This window comes from Anabrus simplex, chromosome 2 (genome assembly GCF_040414725.1).
Source record: "Anabrus simplex isolate iqAnaSimp1 chromosome 2, ASM4041472v1, whole genome shotgun sequence".
Classification (NCBI taxonomy): domain Eukaryota; kingdom Metazoa; phylum Arthropoda; class Insecta; order Orthoptera; family Tettigoniidae; genus Anabrus; species Anabrus simplex.
Genome location: NC_090266.1, coordinates 643794215 through 643809487, shown reverse-complemented (window position 1 = coordinate 643809487; position 15273 = coordinate 643794215).

Genomic DNA, 15273 nt, shown 5'->3' with positions numbered 1-15273 from the left:
ATTAGTTCACTCAGTCAACTCGCTTTTTTTTTTTTACACCTACGCTTTACACTACCCTCAAACCTACTCAACCTCCCTTTTTCTCAACGCTTACCTAATTTTCTCAGGCTTTCCCTTTGCCCCAGGCGGATCACCTTTCCACAGGGCAAGGTGTTCTCCCCCTTTCCCCTAACACTACAGCCCCCTCTTCTGATATCATGATTACCATGATACCCTTCCCGCATTTGCTCAGGGCGGATATCCATTCCTCTGAGCAGAATGCCTTCCCCCTTTCTCCCTCAGCACGAACCACATTATCTGCACAACCCCTGTTACTCCCTCAATTTCTTTATAAATATAGCTCTGGCCACATTTAAGAATTTCGCTATATTCGTTCCTTTCTCCCACTCTCTACATAGCCAAGATGTTATCTTATAGCTTTCCCCTACCATATGCAGCTCCTTCTTACTTAGTAGTTTGATCTTTATCTCCGCCAAAGGTCGGCATTGATTAAAAATATGCAGGTCCTCCCACTTCTCTCCACATAACACACATCTATCCCTATTCTCACTACCAACCCACCCCCTATTCCTCGGAAGACCCAATACCCACCAATACAAACCTCTCTTATCCCTTCTACCCTCAAACTCCGTTTTCGGGTTTATTACTTCCACCAATTTATTTAATACTGATAAAGAGACTCTCTCTCTACATTCCTCTATTAAGCTCTGTCTTTCAATATCTAGTAGTCTTCCCTTTATCCCTTCCCATACCCATTTATTCCTACCATCCCCCCAGACCTCTCCATATACCCCCAATCCAATCTTTTGTAACCATTTTTTGCACTTATTCACCCAGTAACCTTCATTCGTCATACCTTTCTGAAAATTAAACGTTTCTTGTACTAACGCCCCACCCTTCCCTTCCTCCAATCTCATCCAGTACTTGAACACCCTCTTAGCAATTTCAACCTCTATCGATTCTTTACAGACTAATCTGGCCCCGGCATTGGCTGTACAATTCGGTAGGTCCATCATGATCTTGCTAAATTTCGCCACCACCTGGTTTAGTTCACTCCTGCCTTCCTCCATTCCCCATACTTCAACCCCAAATAGCATTTTGCCCATTACCAGTGATTTAAACACCGTTTTCTGAATTTTGTATTTAACGTCTGGAAATTTCTTTTCTAATACTCCTACTACAGCAAGCGCTCCTCTTCCTTTAAGTTTTGCCTTCTTACACTGATTTTTCCAAGAAGCATTCTTACTAATTATTACACCTAGGTACTCAATTTTCCCCCCCTGGTTTAATTTCTTCCTGCTCAAGCCTCCAGACTTCCTTATTCTTTCTCCCACCCCTTTTCCTACACACCATTATCTGAGTCTTTCTTACATTTACTCTGAGAGACCATTTCCTAGTATATTCAACTACCTTGTCCAACCCTTTTGCAAGCCATTTGCCGTCAAAGCCAAAATCAATAGGTCATCCGCGAATAGCAACCCCGGAACCTCCATTTTCCCTACCCAAGGGCATTGCCATGCATCTCCACCATGACCCTCTAAAATATTATTTATAAATAATATAAATAATATCGGGGATAGCTTACAACCCTGTCTCACCCCGCTTTTTGACTCAAAACACTTACTCAACCTTCCATCCTGCAATTTAATCATCACAAACACTTCCTCATAAATAGTTTCAATTGCCACCCTCATTTTTTTCGACATTCCAACCTCCCCTAATCTCAAAAATAGCGCCTCCCTACTGACCGTATCAAAGGCTTTTTCTAAATCAATCGCTGCTATAAATAATTTACGCCCTGCTATCCTCACATACTTTGTAATCAAAGTGTCCAGAATCCAAACATTATCAACTGTATTACATCCTTTCCTAAATCCATTTTGTAACTCAGATATCCTACCGTACTGATCCGCCCAATTTGTTATCCTATTCGCCAAAACCCCTGTGTACACCTTTGATAGCGAGTCTAGGAGTGTAATTCCTCTATAGTTGTTTGGATCACTACTAGCTCCTTTATTTTTATAAATAGGGCATAATACCCCCTTACTCCATTCTCTAGGAAATTTCCCCGTTTCCAGCAACCTATTAAAGAATTTCACAATCCCTCTCAACATCGGTTCATTTGCCCCTACCTCTTTCCATACACTATTGGAAATACCATTCACACCTCCTGCAGCCTTGGGTCTAGCATTTTTTAATACTGTAATTACCTCCTGCCTTGTTATCTCCCCATCCAATATTGTAATGCCTACTTCCAGTTCCCTTCCAATTTGTGACTTGTCTATTTCTCTACCCAATTTCCTCTCCCCTTCTAAAAGCCTTTTAAAATGCCTAACCCACTCGTTTTCTCCTATTTTATCCCCCTTCCCCTCCGGTTTCGTTCTTCTAATCTTGTTTATTGACTCCCAAATTCTCTCAAATTTCTTCTCTCTACAATATATATTTATTTTTTCAGCTTCCGCCTCCTTCCATCCTCTTTTCTTCTCATTCAATACCTCCTTATATTCCCTTCTCAATTTACAATATTCCTTCCTTTTTTCTTGCACACCCTCCTTCCTAAACTCCGCTAGGGCTCTCATTACAACCTCACGTTTTCTCGTACAGTCTTCATCAAACCATCCATTCATTTTATTCTTTTTTCCCTCTACCCTTCTCCTCGCTTTCTTCCCCACCCTCCATACAGGGAGTTCAATTAATTTTAGCACGTTATTCATATCATTCCCTTCTACCGCCCTTTCAATTCCTACCCTTAATATATCTCCCTCCTCTTTCAAATGCCGTCTTAATTTCTCTTTAGTATTATCATCCCATACATACTTCCATCCTCCATTCCTATACCTCTCCTTACTTTCCTCCATCTTTCCCTTCTCATCAGCGACCAACGTTCTCAATTTTATTTTGATAGGCATATGTTCTGTCAACCCATATTTTAACACCTCAAAACTTATTATTCTCCTTAACGCTATCTCTGAGCTTATTCCTATGTCCACCACACTCCCTCCATTTGTTGTAATATACGTCAAATCTCCCACACTATCCCCCTTCATCCACCCATTTAAAATAAATAAATGTTCTAGAGCACATAACTCTAACAACCTTTCTCCATAACTATTTACAACATTATCCTTACTCTTCCTTTGCAGTACCCCGTCTACTTTTACTTCTTTCTCGTATACCGGTACTCTATTGCTCACTCTCGCATTCCAATCCCCCAATAAAATCATCCCATCTTCTACATACATTCCTTTAATTGTGTTTATTTCTTCAATCAGTTCGTCAAAAAAATGTTTATTTGCATACACTGAATCGCTCGGATGGTTATAAAGCAGTGCCAGACAAATTGCTTCCGCTGCCCCCTTCCCCATTTTTACTCTCAACCACACTACCCCTTCTACCCTAGTCTGTAACGTCTCCACCCATTCAGCTATCACATTTCTTATTAAAACTACTATGCCCCCTGGGTTTCGGCCCCTCTTCCCTATTTTTTTCCTTAACACGTTAACTACTCTATAACCGTCCCATGTAATTTCAACCCCCTTCCCTAACCACGTCTCTACTAGAGCAATAATCTCAAAATCTTTCACTAAATCCACAATTTCCTTATTCCCTAACTTCCCCATCAACCCCTCAATATTCAGCATCCCTATCACCATATCTAGTTATTTATTTCCTCCCCCTCCCTCCCTATACTTCTGCATTTCACCACTTCCCCCCTTACTTCTCGTAATTCTTCCTTTTGGCTCCACCCCACCCCTCTCATTCTTCTCACCCCCATCGTTCCCCTTTTCCGTGCCAGAGCCTTTTTTCCCACCCCATAGATCTTTTAAGCTTAAGGATCTCGCCTTATTTAACGCCTGCTTTCTCTCCAGGTTTATTTCTGCATTATTCCTATTCGGGGAGGTTGAGTCACTACCCTGACTCCTTTCCCTTCCCGTCACCTCTTCACTACCTGTATCCACTTCACTTCGGTCTAGTGTCCTACTTGTTGATTCACCCCTTCCTGGGCTGTTCTGACTCACCAAGGACTCTGCTGTCTTCGCTACCTGCCCGCTGACACCGCAGTCCCCTCTTCTCTCTTCCTTCTCCGTACTGATGTCGCCCTGCTCTCGATTTCTGCAACTCATTTCCTCCTCACAATTTTCCATCCTCAGCAGTTCCTCCTGTGTCCACGATCGCGACCAATTTCTGCCTGAAGTAACCAGACACCTCCCCACTATCTTGACTCGCAATCCCTGCGCTCTAGCACGCCACATATGCCGCTTATAGACATCCGACCGCATCCTGTCTTCTTTCTCTATCTCAGCCTTCAAATAAATGTTCGATCCTTTCAAATTTCCAGCATTCCTCAGAAGTATATCAGCCATCAGGGTTGATATTAATCTTAACTTCACCGGCCTATGTCCCTTGTTCCTTCCCACTCTATATATATCATCTATATCAACTTCAGAAAAGTTTATCTTCATTTTGTTCGAAACTATGTCCACCACTTTCAATACTAATTCCACTTTTGATTCTGTTCCTTCCTCAGATACACCATACACAAACACATTTTTTCTTGCTGATTCGTTCCTCGCTAACCTCATTTCTCTCTTCATTGCTGTTAATTCCTCTTCCAGTACCACCACCTTCTTTTTCAAGCTCCCTACCTCATCTTCTATCTCCGCTAACTTGTCATTTACACCTCCAATTTCTTCTTTTATAAAACTTTTTAAGTCCTTCATCTCCTTCATTTGGGTTGCCTGGTGTTCCTGCATCATTTCCTTAATTTCTTCTCCTTTGCTTGCTTCCTTCACCACTCTCTTGATCTCTTCAAGCTCCTCCCAGCCGAACGGTCCCTGGTTTGGACCCGGATTTTTTTCTATACCTCCTACCACCAGCAGCGTCGCAATAACCGTCGCACACAACATAATCTCCAACAGTCCTTTATAACCACTATTTTCTCTTCCTCTCTCAACTCCACCTTCCTTCCAACACTGCCTTGCACCATGCCATCTTCCAATTCTTAGCCTGTATTGCTGTATCGTTATTCCCATATTGCGCACCTCAGCTCATTCACACGTCCGCACTTCCCGATGCCTCGCTCGTGACTGACAGCGGCGCATTTCACATCATGAGCATACCTCAGTGACGTCAGTCTACCCTGCAATTGGCATAAAGTTCTGACCACTCCTTCTTGGTGTTGCATTTGCTCTGTCAGTCAGTGTATTTCCCGATATACTACAGTCTGTTCATCTGTAAGTTTTGGTTCATTTAATAGAACAAAATACCTTAACGCTTCTTTATCGTAATTTGTTTCCCTGAGATAGTCAGCATTTAACGTTTGTAAGATCTGGGGGGAAGGAAGGCCGTAAATGTTCAAAGGATGTCATGAGCTGTTTCTGCAGTAAAGACAATTCTTTGAAAATTTTGCAGATGAACATCTAAATGCATTACTGGAGGATACCTTTCATGGATAGGAAATGAAAGAATTCGCCAAACTGCTTCTGAGCTGGATATGTACTTTCCGCTCTGATACTGGCACACTTCATCATTTTTGTCTTGCAAACCTAAGACTGCCTGATCGCTTCCTTTGTTGATGTACTTACAGATGTATTTGATGGACTTAACACTGCTACAGTATTCAACATTGATGTGTGTTTTGAATACCCTAGACAAAACAGGACAGTAGGGCACTATCCATCTATTATCCACTTCCATATCCTGTCCATTTAGCATAAGGCGTGCAGTGAAGCCACCCATAGAAGGATTCCTGCGCTTGTAGGATGGATACCCATCGTTCCCTGTGACAGTTTCATTGACGAATGCTCGTGGGTATCGTTTTGAGCATCGTCCACTTTTCATACATGGTGAGCCCACGTTGAAAGATCCGCATGGTCCATGGACCATGTGACATTTAACTATGTTAAAAAGCTGTGGATCTTTATCAGGATCTGGAAATTCAGCACTAATAACCTTATCAATATCGACGGGTCGTACTTTGTCCTCAAGCCATAATAATATGTGGGCGTGAGGCAAGCCACGCTTTTGCGATTCAACAGAGTACATAAAACAAAGAGTTGGCCCAAATATTTGTTCTCTGGTTAGTAAGTCCATGAGAGATTTTAATTTCATGTGAAATACACGTGTAATAATGTCGTGACGATCATTCGCTGACTGACCATTATATACGGCATTACCAATTTCTTCCCATTTTGGATTAGTTGTAGCTGTAATAAAAAGATCTGGACATGAGTATTTTCGCACATAACAGAGTGCATCTTGAGATCGCTCGTGCATATATCGGGGTCCTCCAGTGAAAGTGGACGGTAAAATGACTAACCGTCCCAAATCTGCCATGTTACCCTCGTCCTTCCTCAGGGCGTCTTTAAGGTGAATGTAGCTCTCAGCCCTTAATTCCCTTTGGTATGTTCTCCTATAGACTAACCTTTCAGTCTCTATTTTAGCATACATGTCTACCCAGAACTGATTGGACAGTTGACGGTAACAATGTAAGTAGTTTACCTCGCCTTGTCTTATCATTATACGATAAGAATAAAACTGAAGAGAAGATATTTTATTGAGAGGGGTCTTTAGTTCTCCGGTTCGTGGGTCTACGTGGTACAGTAAGAAATGGTAGCCATCATCTCCACGAGGGAACATCAGGGGATATTGAAGAGCGTCGTATGATCGGTGGGTTTCAGATATTCGTCTCAGGCCCTGGTCTCTTGTCCGAAGCACGATGTCTCGCTTATCACATTCGTGTCCAACCAATAAGACAGCTATCTCGTTTGTTGTCGGCTGATTATAACAGCCTCTGTGCTCACCAGTAGAAACTCGGTCGGCGTGGATCACAATCTTGTGGTTGTCACCGTCCGGCATTGTTTCTAGAGTTGTCTTCAGTTCCTTGACATATGGGTTCACATCATGTAACATGCCCTGCAAATCATTAACTAAATGGGTTTTTAAATTTGGTATTATTGCTGTTCTTTGATCTACCTGTGCTTTGTGGTCTGCAATGAAATACATTTGAAGATATTTAGAATTTTCATTGTTTGCAGGGAGCAATGAACCTATTAAGTGGTATACTTGTCCTTGAATTTTGAATGTTGGCATAAAATTTCCTTCCAGTAGCTCCGAAGCTTGTCATTTGGAATGCGCTGTTGTAGGCTCGCACAAACTGAAGGAAATGGCGAGAGTCAGTATGTGTCCCATTTAACAGAGAAATAAGAAGTTCCAGTACAGGAGTTAGATGATGTAATGTAATTTTTCCGGAAGAGCAGCACATTCCTTCTGGCTCTTGCTTCCATTTGAGAGCCCTACAGAAAGGACACACTTTACTCAAAGATCCTATATGGGCTCTTGGATGGTAGTCGATAAGAGGGTTATAAGCATATGCACTTCGCTGCTTTTCATGCCATGGAATCATATTAGGACACCTAGAATCAATTAACGTTGAATGTATTTCTCTAACATTGGCATGTCTCACTTTATCTTCATCTAACTGTCTGAGATATTCATCAGTGGTCTCTGATGTACGTCTTTCTGCTGCACGTTGTCTTTTCTCTTCCTGCTGGACATTTTGCATTTCGTTTAACGATGCGTAGGTACTTGGTCATTGTGTTAACGCCTGAGAATATTCCTCCGCAGTTAGGTTTTCGCGTATGAGGGAATGGTGCTCTCTGTCATGCTCCATTCGAGCCGTCTGCTGATCCTCTGATTCTGTTTCTCTTAAACGAATCTGTCTAAATCATTTGCGATCTGAGTCTTGCCTCGCGGTCTGAAGCAGTCTCAGAAGCCCTAGATGTGGACTGGCGTGCTCTCTGTGAGCGAAGCCTGGCCTCGCGATCAGAAGCAGTCTCCGAATCACGGTCAGTGCTCTTCCTCAGTCTGTCTGCACCGAGTCTGGCTTCGCGGTCTTAAGCAGTCTCAGACGCCCTAGATGTGGACTGGCGTGTTCTCTGTGAGCTAAACCTGGCCTCGCGCTCAGAAGCAGTCTCCGAATCACGGTGAGTGATCTTCCTCAGTCTGTCTGCATTGAGTCTGGCCTCACGCTCAGAAGCACTCTCCGAATCACGGTGAGTGCTCTTCCTCAGTCTGTCTGCACTGAGTCTGGCGTCGCGGTCTGAAGCACTCTCAGACGCCCTATATGTGGACTGGCGTGCTCTCTGTGAGCTAAGCCTGGCCTCGCGCTCAGAAGAAGTCTCCGAACCACGGTGAGTGATCTTCCTCAGTCTGGCTTCGCGGTCTGAAGTAGTCTCAGACGCCCTAGATGTGGACTGGCGTGCTCTCTGTGAGCTAAGCCTGGCCTCGCGCTCAGAAGCAGTCTCCGAATCACGGTGATTCCTATTGAAATAGCTAAATTTTGTGTATATCTGATTCATTTAGTGCTGTTTATGTAGTGGTGTTTAGTGCTTGTTGGTAGAAATTGGGAGTAGTGATATTTATTTAAATTTTGTAACAAGTAACTCAGTTGGTCTTCAGTAAATTACGTTTTCTAGGTTAAGTAGGCTAGCTATGTGTACCTTGTTTCGAATTTAGGTTTAGAAAATACTTTAAGAAATAATATTAACTTTAAAAATATTTGTAAATATATGTAGGTTCGTTGGTTATACTTACAAAGGCAGATTATCATAAGGAATAGTACCGTAACACCTGCAGCAACTTCTCCGGTATTTCGTATAGATATCCGTTCAAACTATCGCGAAGGTAATAATTTACTACATTAAAAACACGATACGCCTGTAAACTTCCATTTAAAAAGAAGTTAAAGAGATTACACGGTAATAGTTAACAGTCGTTGTATTATTATTGATTATTGTCGCTCCTCATATTCAAATATTGCATTTGTTGGCTACAGTCGTGAACAAAGGGTGTAGTGTAGTCAAGTAAATATAAATAAGAATCAGCTGACCTTGTATTCCATTCATTTGTACTTCTGAGTAGGTAGTTAAAGTATCCGTAATTTATATTTCGCTCCCTCGATCTTTCAGTATTTATGAGCGGTTAGCTAATAATAATAATAATAATAATAATAATAATAATAATAATAATAATAATAATAATAATAATAATAATAATAATAATAATAATAATAAAGTTCATATATCCCAGTAATTGCAGTTCAAGTCCCTGGAGTAGTAGTAGTAGTTTTGATAGAAATATTTGAGAAAATATTGTAGACAACCTCGTATTTTTCAGTAGGCCTAATTAAGGACACTTTTATTCTCCGTCCCATGGAGTAGGGAAAATAATAGTAATCCACCAGCTGTAATAATCACATAACCAAGTTTCAGTAGAATTGTAGTGAAGATAAGGTATAATATATTAGATAGTATCTTGCCAGTTATATTCGTGTTTTTCTTCGTGTACGGCAATCCTTTCGATACTGAAGCATTGAACCAAACACAGTGTAGTGTAGTGTAGATACGTTGTAGTATAGATACAGTACATTTAGATAGTGCCGTATCTTGCCTGCTATATTCGTGTGTTATCCTTCGCGTGTATCTATTAGACCGTAATACTAATAATAATTTGTCTAAGCATTTAGCTTCGTTGGTAATCTTTGAGTACAGTAGTTCTTGCAAATTTCATTTCTGTTGTACTTAGTTTAGTGACATACGGTACGGTACCGGTATCGTAATTAGGATACGTCTGAAAGTAGTTTAAAATTACTGTAGTACTGTAGTGTACTGTACAGTAGTATACAAGTAATATCCTATTAGAATTTAGTGTGATTATTTTATTATTGTAAAATATTTGTGTAGTACTGGTGTAGTAGAGGTATCCGTAGAAACTCTTACTAAAATACTGTTGTTGTAATTAGAATAGGCTTAATTGCAGTTTGGAATTGTGTAGTTCTTGTGTATTACTTTCGATATTCACTAATTAACAGCAGTTTTTATCCTGTCAGGGGTTGTAGGATTTAAAAAATAGAGCACGATTAAGTAGTATTGTAGTGTAGTCGTATATTAATTACCTAATTGTTGTGTAGTATCCCAGACAAAATATCCCTCCGTTCATTTATTTTTTGCAAATAAGTTATTTTATTTTTAATTTCATTTTCCCCCGTAAAGAATGGTTAAGGAGCGCGAGTGTACTTACTGTGGGTGTGGCGAGGCACTGAGGGGTATGAGGGAGGAGTTGGAAATGTTGAGGGAGATAATTAGGATTCTCACAGAAGACAGGAAGGAAGATAGGACTCCCTCAAACAATGTACAGGTTACAGTAGGTGTACAAGAGGGAGGGGAAGGAAAGGGTGGAGTTGTAGAAGACAGGTGGTCTAATGTTCTAAGGGGAAGGAGATTGCAGACTAAGGGCTCTATTCAGGATCAGAATTCAGGACAGGTGTCTGTGCGAAATCGGTACGAGTCACTCCAGGTAGAACAACAGAGGGAAGATGAGGGACAGGGAACTGTTGCTGAGATGTGTGGAAGTAGGAGGAAGGGAAAAGGTAGGAAAGGAAAATGTAGAGTAGAGGATAGGATAGGAAAAGACAGGTGGAACAGGGTCATGGGAAGGAGAAAAGGGAGGAGGAAGTAGCTTCTGCAGCTATCAGGAAAGATAGGGCTGACCAGGAGGGGAGGGGATCAAATGAGGTGGGTAGGGTTGAGGCTCTGGTCATGGGGGACTCCATCGTTAGACACGTGGGGAAAGTGCGTGGAGGAAAGGGTACCAAGGTAGAGTGTTATCCAGGAATTAGGTTGAGGCAGATGTTGAGGAGAATAGAAGAGAGCGAGAAGGAGAAGGTGGTAGTGTTTCATGTTGGTACCAACAACGTAAGGCAAGCTGATATAAGTACCAACATAGTTGGAGATGTGTGGGATCTGGTAAATGCAGCACGGGTGAAGTTTAAGAAAGCAGAGATTGTTATTAGTGGAATACTGTGTAGGAGGGATACTGACTGGAGGGTGATTGGGGATTTAAATGGGACTATGGAGTGGGTATGTTGGAAACTGGGAGTGAAATTTCTAGATCCTAATGGGTGGGTAGGAGATAGGAATCTGCGCTCAGATGGCCTTCATTTAAACCGCAGTGGTACATATAAGTTAGGAAATTTGTTTGGAACGGTAATAGGGAGGTACATTCAGGGAAACGGGATGGCCTAGGGAGCGGTGATAAGGGAACAGGGAACTGGAAATCAAGTAGGGATGACATAAAATTGTTAGTGTTGAACTGTAGAAGTATTGTAAAGAAAGGAATAGAATTAAGTAATTTAATAGATATATATTTACCAGATATTGTAATAGGAGTAATAGGAGTTGAATCATGGCTGAGAAATGATATAATGGATGCAGAAATTTTCTCACGGCACTGGAGTGTGTATCGTAGAGATAGGATAGGAAGGGCGGGAGGGGGTGTGTTCATTCTGGTGAAAGAAGAATTTGTAAGCTACGAAAAAGTTAAAGATGAGACACATGAAATATTTGGAGTGTACAGATCGGGAAAGGGTAGCACTGACGCGGATTCGGAATTATTTGATAGGATAGTCAGCTATGTGGGAAACGACATGGAAAGAAATGTGATTGTAGCGGGTGATCTGAATTTGCCAGATGCCAATAGGGAAGGAAATGCGATCGACAGGAAGCATGACCAACAAATGGCGAATAAGTTAATATGGGAAGGACAGCTGATTCAGAAAGTGATGGAACCAACCAGAGGGAAAAATATCCTGGATGTGGTGCTGATAAAACCAGATGAGCTCTATAGGGAAACTGAAGTAATAGATGGTATTAGTGATCATGAAGCTGTTTTTGTGTTAGTTAAAAATAAGTATGATAGAAAGGATGGTCTTAAAAGTAGGACTGTTAGGCAGTACCATATGGCTGATAAAGCAGGCATGAGGCAGTTTCTAAAAAGTAACAATGATCGGTGGAAAACGGTAAATAAAAATTTAAACAGACTCTGGGATGGGTTTAAAGAAATTGATGAGGAATGCGAAAACAGGTTTGTACCATTAAGGGTGGTAAGGAATGGTAAAGACCCACCTTACTGTAATAGAGAAATAAAGAGACTAAGAAGGAGGTGCGGACTGGTAAGAAACAGAGTTAGAAATAGCTGTGGAAGTAAGGAGAAATTGAAGGAACTTACTAGAAAATTGAATCTAGGTATGCTCACGATGTGAAATGCGCACGTAGCGAACGATAAATGGGACACGGCGTTGGCGAATAGCCCACTTCGTACCGTGATTTCTCAGCCGACAGTCATTGTAGAACGTGTTGTCGTGTGCCACAGGACACGTGTATAGCTAAGAATGCCAGGCCGCCATTCTTCAGCATGTCCAAGACACACTGGCTGTTCCAATATCGACCAGAACAATTTCCCGTCGATTGGTTGAAGGAGGCCTGCACTCCCGGCGTCCGCTCAGAAGACTACCATTGACTCCACAGCATAGACGTGCACGCCTGGCATGGTGCCGGGCTAGAGCGACTTGGATGAGGGAATGGCGGAACGTCGTGTTCTCCGATGAGTCACGCTTCTGTTCTGTCAGTGATAGTCACCGCAGACGAGTGTGGCGTCGGCGTGGAGAAAGGTCAAATCCGGCAGTAACTGTGGAGCACCCTACCGCTAGACAACGCGGCATCATGGTTTGGGGCGCTATTGCGTATGATTCCACGTCACCTCTAGTGCGTATTCAAGGCACGTTTAATGCCCACCGCTACGTGCAGCATGTGCTGCGGCCGGTGGCACTCCCGTACCTTCAGGGGCTGCCCAATGCTCTGTTTCAGCAGGATAATGCCCGCCCACACACTGCTCGCATCTCCCAACAGGCTCTACGAGGTGTACAGATGCTTCCGTGGCCAGCGTACTCTCCGGATCTCTCACCAATCGAACACGTGTGGGATCTCATTGGACGCCATTTGCAAACTCTGCCCAGCCTCGTACGGACGACCAACTGTGGCAAATGGTTGACAGAGAATGGAGAACCATCCCTCAGGACACCATCCGCACTCTTATTGACTCTGTACCTCGACGTGTTTCTGCGTGCATCGCCGCTCGCGGTGGTCCTACATCGTACTGAGTCGATGCCGTGCGCATTGTGTAACCTGCATATCGGTTTGAAATAAACATCAATTATTCGTCCGTGCCGTCTCTGTTTTTTCCCCAACTTTCATCCCTTTCGAACCACTCCTCCTTGGTGTTACATTGTCACTGTCAGTCAGTGTATTAAACTGTGTTAGAAATAAGGAAAGTAGAATGTTTTTCATAGACGCTCCGGGCGGAACTGGAAAAACATTCCTGATTAACTTACTGTTGTCTAAGATCAGACAGGATAGTAAGATTGCTGTAGCAGTAGCCTCTTCGGGGATCGCAGCCACTCTTTTATCCGGTGGCAAAACTGCTCACTCGAAGTTTAAAGTGCCTATAGATCTTGACTGCACAGAGTCACCAATATGTAACATCACAAAACAAAGTAACATATCCAAGGTTCTGCAAGACTGCAGTCTTATAATTTGGGATGAATGCACTATGGCTCACAGAAAGGCGATCGAAGCAGTTGACCGAACGCTGCGGGACATCCGAAATAGTGATAACTTCTTTGGAGGTGTCCCTAAACTCTTTTCTGGTGATTTTTGTCAAACGTTACCGGTTGTTCCAAGAGGGAGCAGAGCAGATGAAGTGAACGCTTCATTAAGGAGATCATCACTTTAGCCAAATATCAAAAACTGTCCCTGACACAGAATATGAGTGTACATCTAGATGGTGATGAAAACATACATACATTCACTGAAATATTGTTGTCGATTGGGAACGGCTCACTGGGAGACAGTAACGGGATCATTACTCTTTCTGATGATTTTTTTGTCGCTTTCTAACCTTGAAGCTCTCATTTCATCGGTGTACCCGGACGTAGAAAATATTAGGAGCAAACCCATCTCATGGCTCTGCTGCAGAGCGATCTTAACTCCAACTAATGAACAAGCGGCGTACATTAATTCGACTACCCTCACAATGTTCCACGGCGAGGAGACAGTTTATACGTCTGTCAATCAAGTAATCAACTCTGACGACGCAGTTCACTATCCTTCTGAGTTCCTGAATTCTATAACGGCTCCGGGGCTTCCATCGCACAAAATTACCTTAAAGATCAGCGCACCAATCATACTCATGCGCAATCTCAGCCCACCTAATTTGTGCAATGGGACAAGACTTCAGGTAAACGCCCTCCACAAACATGTGATAGAGGCAACTATCATGACTGGATGCGGTGAAGGAGAGTCAGTTCTTATCCCGCGGATACCACTAATCCCAACCAAATACCCGTTTGAGTTCAAGCGTCTGCAGTTTCCAGTCAGCCTCTGCTTTGCGATGACTATTAATAAATCCCAAGGCCAGACTTTGAGTATGGCTGGAGTTGACCTCAGATCACCCTGCTTTTCCCACGGGCAACTGTACGTCGCATGTTCCCGAGTCAGCAGCAGCAAGTCCCTGTTTATATGTGCACCAGAAAATAAAACACGAAATATTGTTTATCAAGAGGTTCTTCAATGACTCTGTTCTTCCTTCGCTTCAGTACGTGTACTGGTGACAAATTAAATTAAATTGATCCCATAAACGAATAGACTCCGAATTATGGGAAGATCAGCGTTACTTAATTTTTCCAAGCACACTATTGATTATCTGGAAGTAGAAATGGGGGCATGCCAACATAATGAAAGCTCGCCAAATCGACACTGACTGGGAATAGGGAAGAAGACTTAACGTTAAAATGGGAATTCTCCGAATTGACTGCGATTGGCCCTAGGCAATGGGGTCTGCCCTTAAAATGAAAACTCCCGAGGTTGATTGACACTGGTGGTAGGCAAGGGGGACTGCTTTTATAATTAGAACTCCTCAACTCGATTGTGAATTGCAGTAGGTAAGGGGCCTGCTATTATAAAAATCCTTCCCAATTCGACTATGACTGGAAATAGGAAAGGAGATCCGGCGTTATAATAGCAACTTCAAACTCGACTGTGACTAGCACTGGTAAACTCTATCAGCATTGATGATGAAAACTCCCCCTTTTGAATGTGACTGGTAGTAGGCAAGGGGAACTGCCACTATAATTAAAACTCCTCAACTCGATTGTGACTCGCAGTAGGCAAGCGGGACTAGCATTATAACCAAACCTCGCCAATTACACTATGACTGAATATAGGAAAGAGGGCTGTGGCTACCGATAGGCAAGTGGGCCGGCCATTATAATGAAACCTGCGCAAGTCCATTGTGACGGGCAATAAGAGAAAGTATGCCTGTCATCATAACTAAAAGGTGTATTCTGCCCGAAGGCAGGTCCGAACCTCCGCAGATGTG